The sequence below is a fragment of the Pleurodeles waltl genome, chromosome 2_2, assembly GCF_031143425.1.
Source record: "Pleurodeles waltl isolate 20211129_DDA chromosome 2_2, aPleWal1.hap1.20221129, whole genome shotgun sequence".
NCBI lineage: Eukaryota > Metazoa > Chordata > Amphibia > Caudata > Salamandridae > Pleurodeles > Pleurodeles waltl.
The window spans coordinates 872,550,652-872,567,694 of NC_090439.1; positions in this window are offsets into that span (position 1 = coordinate 872,550,652).

Here is a 17,043-nt window from a genome sequence, read left to right on the forward strand (position 1 = left end):
TTCACCCAGGAGGAGCTAGAGAAGCTTGTGGATGGGGTCCTACCCCTGTATGGACAGTTGTATGGGGTACCAGAGCAGCAGGTGAATCTTATGTCACTGTCCTGTCTGATAGTGATGGCTGTGAGGATGAAAGGCATTGGGACGAGGCAGACAGAGTGGATGCATGGAGATGGGTGAGGAGTCTGAGCGTTAGTGGCGTGATGACACACGAGTGTGGTCATGATATGTGTCTGATGTGTGATGTGCACTGCTGTCCCTGTGATGCCACTCTACAAGACTTTGGGGGTGATTCTAACCCTGACGGGCGGTCGGAGGCCGCCCGTCAGAGTTCCCCCCTCCAGAACACCGCTCCGCGGTCATAAGACTGCTGCGGTGATTCTGGCTTTTGCACTGGGCTGGCGGGCGGCCGCCAAAAGGCCGCCCGCCAGCCCAGTGCAAAAGAGCCTTCCCACGAGGACGCCGGCTCAGAATTGAGCCGGCGGAGTGGGAAGGTGCGACGGGTGCAGTGGCACCCGTCGCGTATTTCAGTGTCTGCAAAGCAGACACTGAAATACAAAGTGGGGCCCTCTTACGGGGGCCCCTGCAGTGCCCATGCCATTGGCATGGGCACTGCAGGGGCCCCCAGGGGCCCCACGACAACCCATACCGCCATCCTGTTCCTGGCGGGAGAACCGCCAGGAACAGGATGGCGGTATGGGCTGTCAGAATCCCCATGGCGGCGCAGCGAGCTGCGCCGCCATGGAGGATTCTAAAGGGCAGCGGAAAACCGGCGGGAGACCGCCGGTTTTCCGCATCTGACCGCGGCCAAACCGCCGCGGTCAGAATGCCCTGCGGGGCACCGCCAGCCTGTTGGCGGTGCTCCCGCCAACCCTGGCCCCGGCGGTCCATGACCGCCGGGGTCAGAATGACCCCCTTTGTCCTTATGTCTGTGTCACCCATGCAGATCAGCGCCCATCAGAAAAAGGGGATTTGGCGTGCCATCACCAAGCAAGTGCGGACCCTGGGGATCCATAGCCAGCAGAGCATCCACTGCAGAAAGCAGTGGGAGGACCTGAGATGCTGGGCACATAAGGCCGCAGAGGCCCAGCTAGGGACATCCTCTCAACAAGAGCCTACCACTGTGACAGAGGTAACTGGTAAGTCTTCAATCAGCTGCCATATACTGTATGTGTACATAGGCAAAGTTGACCCAGATGTCACTGTGCTATGTGTCAATGGATAAGTGGCCATGCTACCTACCCATGCAGGATTCTATTGAATAAGGAGTACAATAGATGTCTCATCAAGTACATGAGTGCTATTGTTCCCACATCAGCAGTTTACATCAGCATTGCTGTAGTTTCCCCCATGGTGTCCTACTGTTGTAGCATGTATAGGTGAGGGCATGGCCTGCCATGGCACAGCAGCAGATACTGATGTTGTTACTCTGTGTGAATGCTGTGTTGGTATTGACCCATTGCACCCTGTCTTTCTCTGCCACCCTCTCTCCATCTCCTCCTCTGTGTCTGTGTGCATCAGCATCACCAGGTGAAGGAGAAGGGCCACCAGTGAGTGGGAAGGTGCAGCCCACGGGAACCAGGAGGTTGGCACCAGCAGAGCCGAGTGGACCAGTGGGACAGAGGGTGAGGGGAGTGTCACCGGGGAGACAGGATCGACAACAACATCTTCGGATTCCTCCTCCGATGGACGCTCCCTGGCAGTGGCGGACCCATCTGGAACCATCCCAGCATCATCCTTGTCCACCACCCCCGTTACCAGCACCGCCCTCCCTGTAGTTTCCACCCAGTTGCCCATGCCCACTCACCCAGGAGGGGGGCATCTCCTTCACCCCAGGCACCTCAGGCCCTGCCCCAGTCAGCCCTGCTGCCCTCAATGTAGAAGCTATTGACCTCCTGAGGTCTATCTCTGTAGGGCAGTCAACCACTGTGAATGCCATCCAGGCACTGGCATCACAGATGCAACAGTCCAATGCCTACATGGAAGGCATTCACTGTGCCCTGGCTGCCAGGCAGAGATCCTTAAAGGCTCTGGCCTCCTCATTGATGCAAGTCAGTGTCCCTTCTTCTTCTGTCCCCCCGCCAACTACCTGTTCCCAATCCCACAGCCCTGTCCCCTCACCCATCCAAGGCACACTTTCATACCAACATGCATTCACATCAACAGACACAAATCGCAAGGACAAATGCAAGCACCATGAAAGACACCACCGCCATGCACACACACAACAGACACATGCAGACACAACAATATCCACTCCCTACACAAACTCCCCCACCGCCTCCTCCTCACAGACACCACACCACTCACACCTGCAGTCACCACATCATCACTCCCAGATCCTGCCACAAGCAGACCCCATACATGCACCCCATACACCACATGCGCACTCAGCACGACTGTGAACACCCCCACAAGCAGCACATGCACCCTGCCATCTCCCTGCATCTAATCCCCCCTCCTCCCACTACACCTAAACGCCCACACTCATCCACCCAACAGTCACACAGCGCACACATGGCATCCACACTTGCATCTTCACCCAAGGCACCTCATCGTACACACCTCACAACCACTACCTCTCCCTCCACTCCCAAAACGGTTATCCCATGACCAACCTTGTGCCCCTAAGAAAAGTTTCCTGCAAGAGCTTTCCCTGTTCCCTCCCATTGTCCCAGTCCCTGTTCCCCCCCAAGGGCCCTGTTACCCTCCCCAAACCTCCCAGTCCTCCCATGGTCCCCCTGGTACCAGCCATGCCCCTCCCCAACCTAAGACTTCTACCCCCACAAAGGCAAAGGTTACCCCTCCCACATCGCAGACCCAAGCCCCCTCCCCCAAAATCAAAGTAAAAACCTAAACCACCCCAACCCAGACCAAAGAACCCTGACTCCAAACCCCCACCTAAGGACGCCCATCAAAACCTAAACCCCCACCTCGAAACCCCTCACCCCTGAGGTGCCTGCACCCCCCATGGATGCCCCTGCCATGTGGAGGCCACTTTGCAGTCAGAAATCAAGTTGGGGCCATGAACATTGCGCTGTGTACCTGGGGCACACAATACAGGTGGACTGGCCATTAGGCCTATATTGTATATAGGTATTCATTTATTGGAAATTTCAATATAATATATCTGCACCAGGGACCCGTTGATGTTGAGGGTAACATACTTCTCCTGGCTTTCCTTCTACATGTATGTATTGCATATGTGCAATTTGTTCTGTGTGGATTGTGTGTGAGTGTGTGTATGTGTGTGTGTGCGCTGCTACAGGCATTTGTTTGCATATGTGTGTGGCCGTCGCTAGCCGTGCTGGGTGTGTGTGTTGTGTGTGGGTGTGTACTAATGGCCTTCCCTCCAGTATGTGCTAGGCGGGTGTACTTAACGGTTGGTGTCTTCGTCGCTGGTTCTGGAGTTGTATGGCCAGCAGGAGCATTGGGAAGACTTTCAGTTCAGGTTCCATGGCGGCAGCGGACGTGCCTGTGTTCCAGAAGGTGAGTGTCCCCTTTTATGTTGTTAGTTTCCGGCAGGCTTTTCGTGGTGGGGCAACTGCAGCAGAAATCCTGGCGGTGTGTGACCTCGTAATATGGTCGGTGGAAACATGCTCCCCACCACCTGGAGATGCCTACTGCCGGCTGCCGTGGCCCGTCCGCACTGGCGGGACAGGCAGTGACTTGGCTGTGTTCCGGTTGAAACACCGCCATGGTCATAATATGGCGGTCTACTCCGCCGGGCCTGCAGTGGTGCGACAGCCACCTCCACCAGGGCGGTCCTCAGACCGGCAAACTCCTAATGAGAGCTTTAGTGTGTGTTTTCAGGGAAGTAGTTCATAGAAATGTGGTCCAGCTAGCAGAGTCCTACATTTTTGGGTATTCCTAAACATTAGCAATTCCTGTTCCATACGTATCTGTACTTCTAAACTTAGACCTAAATCAATCAGGTGTAAATGCTGCAAAAAGTCTGGAAAATGCAGAGGACGCTTCTTTCTCTGGTGAGGCAGAGAAGGGAACACATGACAAGGAAAATGTTTTTCATGTGAAGAAAAGATAAAAAACAAATGTTTTGGGTGCAGACATTGTCTATTTGTAGTGTCAGTAAAAAACAGTGTACACCTGAAATGAACACGAATACCATGCACCTGTGGAAATATACACATATAGCAGCAAGTGCACTGGAAGTAGTCAGACTTTTACTGGGGCACCCCTGTTAGAACAGCAACTTTTCATGCAATACCTCTCCTTGTAAATGATGTGGATAATGAATAATTTCTTAGCTATTGTAATGGAAAGTTTCAATTCTATTAAGGACTTGGAGGCGAGGATTATGCCTTCTTTCCCCACTTTATTAAATTGCAGCCAAATATTAAAACAAGAACTACTATTCCCATGAGAGCTTGGGAATCAGAGTACAACAAAGAACCAATCAAAATATATAAACAAAACCAAACAGGAACAGGCAGTCCGTAATGTAGTCCATTAGCTGTTTCCAGGATTCCTCTTTCGTTGTGTGAGCCAGGCCGTCATCCATGGCTAAGTATCTTGTTTCGCTTTTACAGTTCCTACGAAGAGAGGATAATCTTAAAAACAAGGTATTCGGTACTTTGAAGAAAAAGACTGAAAGGAAGAGACATCTGAAGGAATTTAAACAATTCATTACATTCTAAAAGTCTAGATACAATAAATCTGAATGGATAATTAGGAAGTACTTACTACATATGGGGAGGGCTCCTTTAAATTTCAATGGTTTTCCTGAAAAAATTTATAAGACGGGGAGGGATAATCCTCGCCTCTAAGTCCTTAATAGAATTGAAACTTTCGGTTACGATTGCTAGGAAAGTTTTCATTCTATGTCAAGACTGGAGACGAGGATTATGCTAGTTCAAAGCTTGTTTACCACTAATTGAGCCATATCAAAAACTGGTTTGAAATAGAATCTCTTGAAGGTTGAGTCCGAAGACCAGTCTGCTGCATTCACGATATCTTCCAGACGAGCGCCTAAAGTAAATGCCTTGAAAGCCATAGCTCCACGAGTGAAATGGGCACCAAAGAGGGAAAGACTGATGCCAGCCTCCTGCATTACCCAACGAACCCACAGAGCAATGGTAGGTGAGGAAACTGCTTTATGCAATTTACGCGGTGCGATAAGAATTTGTCGCTCTCCGGGAGGGCGAATATCTGATGTCATCTCCTGAGAAGCTTTGAGGCAACGAACAACACATACATTTGGGACATCTGAGAAAGCAGGATAAGAGATTATTCTGGTATTACTTTTTGTTTGTCTACTTACCGTGAAGGATACTCCAGAAGGGGAGAAGGTTCTATCAGATACATCCAAGGCACGAACATCAGAAACTCTTCTACAGGATATAAGACAAAGAAGCATGGCTTGTTTGGCAGAAAATTCTTTCCTGGAAAGATAATGATTATGTTGCCAAAACACAAACAGATTCGGTACTTAATTGACATCCCAAAGGAATGAATAATGAGGCTCAGGAGGTAAGGAAAGTCTAATACCTCGAAGGAGGCGACACACTAATTTATGTTCCCCTAACGGAACACCATCAACCATACAATGTCCGGCTGAAATAGCTGACCTGAAAGTATTAATGGATCGATATGCCATTCCTCTAGAAGCAAGGTAAGCCAGAAAGTTAAGAACATGGACTACACCAGCTTCCACGGGATTGCAACTCCTTCGCAAAAACACCAGCGGGTCCATTGACCCCAAGCTGATCTGTAATGCTTAGACTTGCTTGGAGTCCATGCTTTTGATAATAGGTCCTCAGCTTGTTGAGAAAGTCCTGGGACCGACTACCGTCCCCGGAAATTCACCACGCCATCAACAATAGATAGCCTTCCAGAACCACCTTATGAGGCATATTGTCCAGATTGAGAAGCAGCGAGGGAAACGGGGAGTCAGACTGGAGAATCCCAAGAAAGTTCCTGTAGAAACGGAAACCAAACTTGAGACTTCCAAACTGGTGTCACCAAAACTATGTCTGTTTGTTGGCGACGTACATGAGCGGACGTTCGAGTTATCATTGCAAGGGAGGGAAGGCATAACCTTTCTCCGGAGTCCAATCCTGAAGAAAAGCATCTATGGCGGTCACCAAAGGGTCCAGTTTTCAGCTGAAAAATCTGGGAAGCTGGTGATCCAATCTGGATGCAAAGAGATCTACCATAAACGGACCCCATAAATCCTGAAGATGAGAAAACACCTTTGGATGAAGTTTCCAAAGACTGGAGTCTTTGAAATGTCTGGAATAAAAATCTGCAATCTGATTTTGACTGCCTGATAGGTATTGAGCAGTGACAGAAATTTGATGATCCAGGCAGTATTGCCAAAAACTGGTCACCAGATTGGAAAGAGCTTTGGAACGAGTGCCCCCAGATGGTTGATATAACGGACCGCTGAGATATTGTCCATATTCAGGAGAACACACGAGTGGATCGAGTCTTTGGTCCAGCACTTGACTGCAAATGAACCAGCTAAAAGCTCCAGACAATTTATATGCTAATTGTGTTCCTCCGGAGACCATGTTCCCCCAGTGGAAAATTCTCTGCATCGAGCACCCCAGCCTGATCTGCTGGCGTCTGACTCGATTTTGAGATCCGGAGCAGAAACGAAGATTCCTCTTCCGTTCCAAGCCTCCATGTGTGATAGCCACCAACGTATTTCTTCTATTGATTCTTCCGAGAGAAGGACTTCTGAGAATAAGTTAAACCTTTGCAAAGGTGATACGCCTTTAGACGTTGAACAGCCCGATAGGAGAGAGGACCAGGTAAAATTGCTTGTATAGAGGAAGAGAGGAGTCCCACTAAGCGAGCAATCTGCCGAAGTGAAACCCTTTGTTTGGTCAGAGTACGTCGCAATTCGTGACAAATCTTTGCCATCTTTCGAGATGGAAGACTTAAGGTGGCGGAGGTGAAGTCTATGGTGAAACCTAGGAAGACTGCCGATAGTGAAGGAATTAATAGAGATTTGGACTCGATTATAACAAAACCTAGGTCTTGTAATAAGTTGACAGTTATCTGAAGTTGGGCAGAGAATTTCCTGGGACATTGAGCCAGGAGTAAGATGTCGTCAAGATAAATGAGTAATCGAATCCCCTGCGCCCTGAAGTGTTCCACAACGAGCCTGAGAACTTTTGTGAAGCACCATGGTGCTGAGGAGAGACTGAATGAAAGGGTTGTGAACTCGAACGTTTGATTTCTCCAGATGAACTGAAGAAAACGCCTGTGCGGCGGAAAGATGGGAATTGTCAGATTAGCGTCCTTTAGATCTAGACGAGCTAACCAATCCATAGGACGCAACACGTCTCGAAGACGGTGGATCCCCTTCATTTTGAAATGGCGATAAATCAACCATTTATTGATGACTGGTCGTTGACTTCCATCAGCTTTATCTACTAGAAACAGATTGTTGATGAACCCCCGAGGATGCGGCACCGTCAGAGAAATAACTCATTTGTCTAACAGTGCAGCAACCTCCACGTCTACCAGAATGGTATCTTGAGAGGAAAACACAAGAGGACTTGGACGAGAAACTTGTTTGGGAGTGCCAACAAACTCTATCCAAAAACCCTTGATTGTCTCCTTTGTTAATGAATCCCATGCCTGGGTAAAATCCGCCATGCGGCCCCCTACTTTTAGAAGGGAAGAAGGAATAACACTTACCGGAAATGGATCTTGAAGCTCCTCTGCCACCTCGATCCCTGAAGCGGCTGCCTCTTGTGGGGTAGAAGGTGGTGAATCTGGAATGGTCCTGGAACTGGCTTTGCTTGGAGCCTTGTCCTCTGAATGAGGGAGGTGCTTGAGTACGGCCGGTCAAGCAGACCCTGCCCCGTGGAAAAAAACGGGTGGGAAAAACCCTCTTCATAGATGATTGCGCCTTATCCAAGGAAGTAAAAGTGTTCACAAACTTTCCCAGTTCTTTTATGAAGAGTTTGACAAATAATCCACCTTGAGCCACAGCGCCCGCTTCTGAATCAGCTAAATCTAATTTGGGATTCAATTGGTTGAGGAGAGAAGGGCGCTGCTCAGTAGAGAGCGCAAAATTTGCATTGCCCAAAAAAATTATAGCACGTTGAGCCCAACCTGAGAGGATATCGGGAGAGACAAGCACACCCGAGGACTTAGCGTCCTCAGCCATGTCTAGTATTTTGGTTAAAGGGCCTAAAACATCCAAGAGCTTATCTTGACAAAGTCGCCATGACCTATCTATTCCCTTTTTTGGGTCCTTTATGAATTTCTGCAAGAATGGAGACATTCTGGAGTCAAGTTCAGGAGTTGTGCCTACTTTGTCAAGTAGAGAAGGGTGGGGCACTCAGCCCTAAGATAATTACAGGATTCCTTCTCTAAAGGCTTCCGGATGGGACCGGCCACATAATTTATGATGTTATCAGACGGGGCCCATTCAGAAGACCTAGGATGGATAATTTCATCTGGGTCTAACATGTCAGAAATGCCTGAAAAGGAATTGTGAGGAGTAGGTTGAGAGGTGGAAGGAAGCCACAGTTTAGACAGACCGACGTCTTCATCATCTTGATTCTCAGAGGAGTCAGTGTATTGAAGAGACGGAGAGTGTGGCTGAGGATCTAAGAAAGAGAGGGATCAACAGGGGATAAAAGGGAATTTTTAACATGATTGAAAACATTGTGATTAACTCCTGCCTCACGACGACGCATTGCTGGAGTCGCGGCAGTGGTAGTGGATTGAGAATCATTTAGGGATACAGGTGGCCTTGAGGGAGCTAGGTCAGAGGCTGTAAATTTTGCACACTCATACGCAATCTGTTGAAAACGTCTGTCCTCAAGAGGATCAGTTGCTGCAGAAACTGCTCTATAAATGGAGGCATCAACAGCATAAAAAAACTCCTCATCATCTGTTAATTCCATAATAAACCAGAGGTGGAAATTCCAAAAATATAAATTCTTTTTATATATGCAACAGTATAGATATATATATATGTGTATATATATATATATATATATATATATATATATATATATATATATATATATATATATATATATATATATGTATATATATACTTATAATTCTTTATGCGAGCTGGGTGTCAGCTGAGGATTAAAAGTGTGAATTCACACTAATGGAACAAGGTCATCAGCCCGGGACACCTCTCCCCAGTGCACAGAAGATATTTAAAAGGGGAATCAAACCTCTATCTCTATATATATATATATTTAAATATATTATTAGAGGTAGCTGCCTAGGAGCGTGTCCCTAAAGGGCAGGAATGCCCAAATACTAATCCTGCAGGGTGTATGAGGAAATAAAAAAATGGTACAGACCCAAGTGAAAGCGGGGCGTTGAAATGCCAGGCTACAAACCGTTTATAAATGGAGTCACTCTCCAGGCTGAAACAAGAAACCGAGAGAGACACACGCACAGCTGGAGGTGGGCACGCAGCTTCAATTCCGTAATCTGACAGGAATCGAAGCCGCGCGTTCACCTCAGCGCGTCTCCTCAGCATGAGTGTTCGTATGGGTGTCACCTGGTGGCGTTCGAACATCGCAAGTAGTGCACAGTAAAAATTAAAATACAATTGCGAAGGAACGATAACGTTCCTGCGATGTTGAAGTTAAATAAATGACAAAATCAATGAATTTCAAAAGCTGTAAACATTAGCAAACTGTAAAATATTAAGCAATAAAACCAACAGTGAAACAGAATAAAGGAATTCAATTTATTTTAACTGCGAGCAGCAAAGAAAGAGTAATCCTGGAAACAGCTAATGGACTATATTATGGACTGCCTGATCCTGATTAGTTTTATTTATATATTTTGATTGGTTCTTTGTTGTACTCTGATTCCCAGGCGCTCATGGATAGTAGTTCTTGTTTTAATATTCCGCTGCAATTTAATAAAGTGGAGAAAGAAGGCATAATCCTCTCCTCCGGTCCTGAAATAGAATTTAATTCAACTGTTTACATGGTGGAAACCGCAAGCTAAATTATATGTTGACAAATATAACAGCATAATTAACAGAGAAGCTGGTTGCTACTTCTGCCGCTGACTCAGAAGTCAAAAATGCTAATAGCACATGGGTGCGCCTGCACTGTGACCCGCCACTGCCTCTTAAAGTCCTTCTTTCCTCATTTTCAAATTCAAATGAGCTATGCAATAATAGATGAATCGCAAAACAAACTTAGACTCATATGGTTTTGCTGTAGTATTTATACAGGGCTTTCTACCCTGAGGATACACTGAAGAGCTTTGTGGACGGGTAGCATGCTAACCTGTAGGGCAGTGCTTGGTTCAGAGGCGGTTGTACCTACTATGAGCCTATGTGAAGTGCTTTGGTGTCACATGTGCGTGACTGCGAGTGACTAGTGTGGTGCTCCTATCCTATCTTGGGTCGCATCGCTTAGCTGTGTGATGGAGGAAACATAAGTGAAACATAGGCATGTTAAGATTATAATTACTCTGACATGCAATAAATGATTTAACCCCTACTGTGCCCAGGACGAGGTGATCTCGTCCAGGGCACCGGTTCCCGGGTACCTTGGACGAGATCACCTTGTCCTGCACCCGGGAACTGGGGGGAGCGCTAGCGCTACCCCCCTGTGCTCCCCACCCACCCCCCCAAGGCAGGGATGGAAGGGGAAGCCCTTCCCCTTACACACCCGCCCCCCCCAACACCCCCCTTGTGACGTCAGCGCGCAATTGCACGCTGATTTGTCACAGGGCCTCCTCCCATCGTGCTGGAAGCTCAGCTTCCAGCGCGATCGAAAGAGAAATGCTTTGCATTTCTCTTTCGATCACGTGGGGGAGGCCCAGAGAGGCTTCAAAGGGAAGGATATGTATTTCCTTCCCTTTGAAGTCTCTCTGAGCGTTTCAAAAGCCGGATTGCTTGCAATCCAGCTTTTGAAACGCCCACTAGACACCAGGGATTTTTGTTTTTGGTTGAAATTGTCATAAGGGAGCGACCCTTTGGGCAAGGGTCGCTCCCAATGGGGGGCATTTTTTTGGAAGGCCTTTTCTGCCCCCCCTGAGGACAGATCAGCCTATTATTAGGCCGATCTGTCCCCAGGGGGGCAGAAACCTCTAGGCACCAGGGATCATTTTTTTTTTTTTTTTTTTTGGAGGTGGGGAGCGACCCCTTAGGCAAGGGTCGCTCCCCTAGGGGGCAAATTATATTTAGGCCATTTCTGCCCCCCTTGGGGGCAGATTGGCCTATTTTTATGAGGCCAATCTGCCCCCAAGGGGGACAAAACCACTAGACACCAGGGAGTTATTTTTTTTTACGTGAATTTCACGCAAGGGGGGCGACCCCTTAGGCAAGGGTCGCTCCCCTGGGGGGAAAATTTATTTTAGGCCATTTCTGCCCCCCTGGGGGGCAGATCAGCCTATTTTGATTAGGCCGATCTGCCCCCAAGGGGGGCAGAAACCACTAGGCACTGGGGATTTTTTTTTTTTTTTGTTTAACAGATGGGGAGCGACCCCTTGGACAAGGGGGCAGAAACCTCTAGGTGCCAGAGAATATATATATTTTTTTTTAGAGATTGGGAGCGACCCATTAGGCAAGGGTCGCTCCCCTGGGGGGAAAATTTTATTCAGACCATTTCTGCCCCCCTTGGGGGCAGATCGGATAATTTTAGGTCAATTTGCCCCCAAGGGGGCAGAAACCACTAGGCACCGGGGATTTTTTTTTTGGCACCAATGTCACGCAGGGGGAGCGACCGCGTAGGCAAGGGCCGCTCCCAGGGTGGGTTCGGGGGCGGGGGCAAATTTATTTTAGGCCATTTCTGCCCCCCTGGGGGCAGATCGGCCTATTGTTATTAGGCCGATCTGCCCCCAGGGGGGGCAGAAACCTCTAGGCGCCAGGGCAAATTTTCTTTTTGTGTTTATTTTTTGTTTGTTTGTTTTTTTAGAGATGGGGAGCGACCCATTAGGCAAGGGTCGCTCCCCTGGGGGGCAAATTGTATTTAGACCATTTCCGCCCCCTTTGGGGGCAGATCGGCCGATTTTAGGTCAATCTGCCCCCAAGGGGGCAGAAACCACTAGGCACCAGGGATTTTTTTTTTGTGCCAATGTCACGCAATGGTAGCGACCCCATAGACAAGGGTCGCTCCCAGGGGGTGGGGGGGGTTTGGGAAGGTAGGGGGGCAAATTAATTTTAGACCATTTCTGCCCCCCCGGGGGCAGATCGGCCTATTATTAGGCCGATCTGCCCCCAGGGGGGGCAGAAACCTCTAGGCGCCAGGGCAAATAGTTTTTTTGTGTTTTTTTGTTTTGTTTGTTTTTTTAGAGATGGGGAGCGACATATTAGGCAAGGGTTGCTCCCCTGGGGGGCAAATTGTATTTAGACCATTTCTGCCCCCCTTGGGGGCAGATTGGCAGATTTTAGGTCAATCTGCCCCCAAGGGGGCAGAAACCACTAGGCGCCGGGGATTTTTTTTTTGCGCCAATGTCACGCAATGGGAGCGACCCCATAGGCAAGGGTCGCTCCCGGGGGGGGTTTGGGAAGGTGGGAGGGGCAAATTTATTTTAGGCCATTTCTGCCACCCACGGCTGAGCTAGAGGCCAAAATCCACAGGTAGGCACTTTGCAAAAAACACCTCTGTTTTCTGTGAAAAAATTTGATGTGTCCACGTTGTGTTTTGGGACATTTCCTTTCGTGGGCACTAGGCCTACCCACACAAGTGAGGTACCATTTTTATCGGGAGACTTGGGGGAACGCTGGGTGGAAGGAAATTTGTGGCTCCTCTCAGATTCCAGAACTTTCTGTTACCGAAATGAGAGGAAAAAGTGTTTTTTTGGCCAAATTTTGATGTTTGCAAAGGATTCTGGGTAACAGAACCTGGTCAGAGCCCCACAAGTTACCCCATCTTGGATTCCCCTGGGTTTCTAGTTTTCAAAAATGTGCTGGTATGCTAGGTTTCACCAAGTGCCGGCTGAGCTAGAGGCCAAAATCCACAGGTAGGCACTGTTTTCTATGAAAAAATGTGATGTGTCCATGTTGTGTTTTGGGCCATTTTCTTTCGTGGGCGCTAGGCCTACCCACACAAGTGAGGTACCATTTTTATCGGGAGACTTGGGGGAACGCTGGGTGGAAGGACATTTGTGGCTCCTCTCAGATTCCAGAACTTTCTGTCACCGAAATGTGAGGAAAATGTGTTTTTTTAGCCAAATTTTAAGGTTTGCAAAGGATTCTGGGTAACAGAACCTGGTCAGAGCCCCACAAGTCACCCCATCTTGGATTCCCCTAGGTCTCTAGTTTTAAAAAATGCACAGGTTTGGTAGGCTTCCCTAGGTGCCGCCTGAGCTAGAGGCCAAAAGCTACAGGTAGGCACTTTGCAAAAAACACCTCTGTTTTCTTTAAAAAACTTTTACAAAAATTGATGTGTCCACGTTGTGTTTTGGGGCATTTCCTGTCACGGGCGCTAGGCCTACCCCACACAAGTGAGGTATCATTTTTATCGGGAGACTTGGGGAAATGCTGGGTGGAAGGAAATTTTTGGCTCCTCTCAGATTCCAGAACTTTCTGTCACCGAAATGTGAGGAAAATTTGTTTTTTTAGCCAAATTTTGAGGTTTGCAAAGGATTCTGGGTAACAGAACCTGGTCAGAGCCCCACAAGTCACCCCATCTTGGATTCCCCTAGGTCTCTAGTTTAAAAAATGCACAGGTTTGGTAGGTTTCCCTAGGTGCCGGCTGAGCTAGAGGCCAAAATCTACAGGTAGGCACTTTGCAAAAACACACCTCTGTTTTCTTTCAAAAAATGTGATGTGTCCACGTTGTGTTTTGGGGCATTTCCTGTCACGGGCGCTAGACCTACCCACACAAGTGAGGTATCATTTTTATCGGGAGACTTCGGAGAGCGCTGGGTGGAAGGAAATTTGTGGCTTCTCTCAGATCCCAGAACTTTATGTCACCAAAATATGAGGAAAATGTGTTTTTTAGCCAAAGTTTGAGGTTTGCAAAGGATTCTGGGTAACAGAACCTGGTCAGAGCCCCACAAGTCACCCCATCTTGGATTCCCCTAGGTCTCTAGTTTTAAAAAATGCACAGGTTTGGTAGGTTTCCCTAGGTGCCGGCTGAGCTAGAGGCCAAAATCTACAGGTAGGCACTTTGCAAAAAACACCTCTGTTTTCTTTCAAAAAATGTGATGTGTCCACGTTGTGTTTTGGGGCATTTCCTGTTGCGGGCGCTAGGCCTACTCACACAAGTGAGGTATCATTTTTATCCGGAGACTTGGGGGAACATAGAATAGCAAAACAAGTGTTATTGCCCCTTGTCTTTCCCTACATTTTTTCCTTCCAAATATAAGAAAGTGTGTAAATAAGACGTCTATTTGAGAAATGCCCTGTAATTCACATGCTAGTATGGTCACCCCGGAATTCAGAGATGTGCAAATAACCACTGCTCCTCAACACCTTATCTAGTGCCCATTTTGGAAATACAAAGGTTTTCTTGATAGCTATTTTTCACTCTTTATATTTCAGCAAATGAATTACTGTATACCCTGTATAGAATGAAAACGCACTGCAGGGTGCAGCTCATTTATTGGCTCTGGGTACCTAGGGTTCTTGATGAACCTACAAGCCCTATATATCCCCGCAACCAGAGGAGTCCAGCGGACGTAACAGTATATTGCTTTCAAAAATCTGACATTGCAGGAAAAAGTTACAGAGTAAAACGTAGAGAAAAATTGCCATTTTTTTCACCTCAATTTCAATCTTTTTCTTTTTCAGTTGTTATTTTCTGTAGGAAACCCTTGTAGGATCTACACAAATGACCCCTTGCTGAATTCAGAATTTTGTCTACGTTTCAGAAATTTTTAGGTTTCTGGGATCCAGCATTGGTTTCACGCCCATTTCTGTCACTGACTGGAAGGAGGCTGAAAGCACCAAAAATCGTAAAAATGGGGTATGTCCCAGTAAAATGCCAAATTTGTGTTGAAAAATTGGGTTTTCTGATTCAAGTCTGCCTGTTCCTGGAAGCTGGGAAGCTGGTGATTTTAGCACCGCAAACCCTTTGTTGATGCCATTTTCAGGGAAAAAACCACAAGCCTTCTTCTGCAGCCACTTTTTCCAATTTTTTTGAAAAAAACGAAATTTTCACTTTATTTTGGCTAATTTCTTGGCCTCCTTCAGGGGAACCCACAAAGTCTGGGTACCTCTAGAATCCCTAGGATGTTGGAAAAATAAGACGGAAATTTGGCTTGGCTAGCTTATGTGGACAAAAAGTTATGAGGGCCTAAGCGCAAACTGCCCCAAATAGCCAAAAAAAGCCTGGCACAGGAGGGGGAAAAGGCCTGGCAGCGAAGGGGTTAAAGCACAGGGGCCAGCCTCATGTAATTATTAGCTGGATGCCTCACCAATGTGTGTGACAGTCTTTGAGAAAGACTCAGGAATGCACAAACACTCTCAGAATCCAGAACTGTGAACAAGCCACATATTTATTTATTTGTATAGCGCTAACCAGCCAGCCCTGGTCACCCAACCTGCCCTTCCTTGAACCCTGATAGCAGGGAACAAGAAATAAAAAGTAGACGAGGAAATAATTAGCACAGGCAATATGCAACAAAGTCACTCATCACAAGAAGGGCTGAAACAACGTCATCATACCTCCTTTGAATGATAGTTCAGGAAAAAAAGTTTGCAAGGTATATTATATTTGCACCTGCCATATTATTTACAATGATGTTCTTGATCTCCAAGCTACAAGCAGAGAGCTCAGTGGTTTATGATATTTTTATATTTTTATCAGTGCCCCCAAAGAGACCTCCCAATTGCTTGAGCTCTACAGCAAACAATAAACTAGATATTAGCACAAAAGGAATGGAAAAAAAGGAAAGAAAAAAGGACATTTAAAGGTTATTTCACCTATCAGATTCATTTTTTCATAGAGTAAAAATGCAGTTTAATTTATAATTGACTCAACATTATAACATTTTAAAGGAAGGAGAAGGTAAATTTGATAAAATTGCCTCTGCTTCAACATAAGCCATTGGGGAAAATACATTCCGTCGATTTTCTTTTCAAAATCTCCTACTTTGAAAATGTTGGCAAGTAGGCTACCAAACAGGACAAAGAAGCTCCTTCACTCGTGTCATGATTATGCATATAGAATCCTTAAAATATCACTGGATAAACCTATGAAATGAGTTCACAGTGAGAAGCGGCCCCTGAAACGCTTCCGGTTTGGGAGTTGCCTTCCGCATTGCGCGCCGCTTTGCCCTACTGGCCGCAGCTCGGGCTTTGCTGCGAGGCGAGGCCTCTGCGGTTGGGCCACTGACTGGTCACTGATAACACGCGAGGGTGCAGGGGCTGAAGGGAGGGAGCTCCGGCAGGAGTCTGCGACGAGAGATAAGGGGAGCGTGATGGGTTAATGCCGAGGAGGCCTGCAGGTGTTGAGGACAAGATCAGATGGCAGATACCGGGAGCCACGTGGCACATATATGAGCCACAGACTGGAGCATTTAGGGCAAAAATAAAACAAACGATCCCTGCTAGCGTCAAGCAGTTGTTTGTCCTGGATGAAGGATGTATTACGACGTACAAACGATGATTCATTTTAGATTCTCAGCTTATTTACATATTACTTAGTAAAATAGTATTCCTGGGTAAGCCACTGAAATGGCACACATGAAGAGGGCCCCTGCATAATGCTCTGGTCTAAATGGAAGAGTTTGGGAAACATTTTACAATTAGCCAACAGGGCGATTTAATTTTGAAGGATAATTACGTTTGCATGTGGATAGTCCAGGCAGTTGCGCAGTGCCAGCTCGCTGCTAGCGTCGTTTATCAGTTTTATTGCCCTGCCCTTCTCCTAGGTTTTGTTTTCCTGCTATGAACGTGTTTTGCTCTCTCTGCTACTCTTCCTGCCGGTTTTCTTTTTTTGTGTGACACTAAGTCAGAGAGCAGACACAAATTCATGGGGTAACAAAGCAGGTTATGCACATATTAAAAATATTACATTTTAATTAGTCTTTTCATCACTGGCATATAAATAATACCAAACAAAAGTGACAGACAAAATAAATGGCGATAAAAAATCGTAGACAGAAAAAAACAAGTACGTG